At 43.0% G+C, this 2,121-nt stretch overlaps 1 pseudogene; it reads right to left on the reverse strand.

The window, feature by feature from the left end:
* Window positions 1-385: 385 nt before the first annotated feature.
* Window positions 386-1,618, reverse strand: LOC150012286 (keratin, type I cytoskeletal 18 pseudogene; annotated as a pseudogene).
* Between the last annotated feature and the right edge of the window lie 503 nt (window positions 1,619-2,121).

A 2,121-nucleotide genomic window follows, 5' to 3' on the forward strand; every position in this document is an offset into this window, starting at 1 on the left:
ACAATCTATATTATTTTGGGTAGTAGAAACTCTCTGTGCCACCATTTCCTTATTTGTAGGATGAGAAGTAATAATTATACCTCAGAAGGGTAACTAAATTATAAATTAATTTACAATTAAAGGATTTACAACTGTGCCTAGAGTAGTGAGCCCTCCATATTAGCAATTAACCATTTAGAGATGCTTGTATAAAAAAGCATAAAAATTAGCATATGAATATATAAATACATCTATTTTTAATAGCTAGAGAGCAAGTGGAATCCTGATTTGTTTAATAAAATGTAAACTAAATAATGCCTTATGTATATATTTTTTAATGTTCAATGATCTCTGAACTTTTTATTGGCCTCCTGTCCCACCAACCGGTGCCCCACTTCTGCTTCTTTTAACACCTCAAAACTTTGGTGTCATTGACCTCAGACACAATTTGCCATCCACAATCCTGCGAGTGGTGGTCTTTTGGGTGGTTTGTAAGGAGTAGCTGTTGTCCTGGGCCTCAACAAGATCTAAGTCCTCCTCTCCCAGTAGGCGACAGTAGGTGACGATCTCAACCTCCAGCTTGATCTTGATGTTCAGCAAGGCCTCATACTCCTTGGCCTGGTGCTGTGCCTCTGCCTGGTATGGGCCAGCTCTGACTCCCGTTGAGCTGTTCCATCTGCATGGCATAGCACCTCCACCTCCCTCAGGCTGTTCTCCAAACTGGCCTTCAGATTTCTCATGGAGTCTGGGTTGATCTCCGAGGACTGGACCATACATCTCAGCTCTGTGGTCCCATTTCAGCAGCTCCTATCTCAGCGGTCTGCAAAGTGACCACTGTGGTGTTCTCTTCAAACTGCTGGGACTAGTGCTAGTCTAGCTCCTCTCTGTTCTTCCAAGCCAGCTCTTTATACTGGGCCCCGATGTCTGCTGTAATCTTACTGAGATCCTGAGATTTGGGGCCATCCAGCTCCACGGTCAACCCAGAGTTGACATTCTGGTTTTGTGGGCCATTTACTTCCTCCTTGTGGTTCCTCTTCATGAAGAGCAGCTTCTCCTTGAGGGCCTTGGTCTCTGTCTCTAACTGCAGCTGAGTAACATTGGTGTTACCAATGGCCTTTCCGGAGCCCATTGATGTCAATCTTCACAGACTGGCACATGGCCAACTCCATCTCATACTTGACTGAAGTCATCAGCAGCAGGATGGGCATTGTCCATCTGCAGAACAATGTGGGCATCGTCCGCAGAATTTGCAAAGATATGAGCCCTCAGGCCCTCGGTAGTCTTGAAATAATGACCCCAGTCTCTGACCTGTGGTTCCTTCTCTATGTGTTCCCAGCTTTTGGTCTCCGCTCCCTAGATTATTAGTCTCAAGTCTTACCATCTCCAGGTAGGAAGCTAGGCGATCATTCAGGCATTGTGTAGTCTCCTTCTTGCTCTGGATGTCTCCTCCTATGCCTGCCAGACCCCTGGTTATCCCTGCACACTGGTGGAGTGGGACACTGAGATCTGGGAGCCTGAGCCCCCGGCCCCTGCATATGTGCTGGCCTCACTGCTGGCCACTGGACCCAGTGGCTGGGCAACTGCATGGAGCCCAGGGCCTGTAGTTTGTGGAGAAGCTGGAGCAGGAGCTGAAGCTCATGCTGCTCAGGGAGAAAGGTGAGAAGCCAAGACTAAGGATGAAGTTGCAATCTAATTTCTTATTTTAATTTTCTTTATGTTTCCTTTATATAGTAAATAGTAAAATTAAAAGATTTTCATAATTTTTTTGTTCCTTATACTAATATCTGATGAATTTTAAAAGTGACATTATTGCCCTTTCCTAAATTAGGACCTCATTTTTAGTTAGTTATTATAAAATCATAGTCATATTGAGAAGAAATCTTATACAGTAAACAGTCTGCTTTAAAAGTTGTTTGATAACTTAAATTTATTTATTTAGTTAGTTACAGAACCGATGCAATAATACTTTTATGGGGGTTTTAATTTTAAATTACTGCTTTCATCAATCAAGATTTGGATAGAGAAATAGAATTCATGCTACATATTCCAACAGAAATTTTAATATAGTGATTTGGAGGTCTGCAAAAGCAAAAAGGAACACTGAGAAAACATTCTGTGGTGAGGGCGTTGCCTAGCTGATCC

This window comes from Furipterus horrens, unplaced genomic scaffold, assembly GCF_987537825.1.
Source record: "Furipterus horrens unplaced genomic scaffold, mFurHor1.1.pri manual_scaffold_4, whole genome shotgun sequence".
Lineage (NCBI taxonomy): Eukaryota > Metazoa > Chordata > Mammalia > Chiroptera > Furipteridae > Furipterus > Furipterus horrens.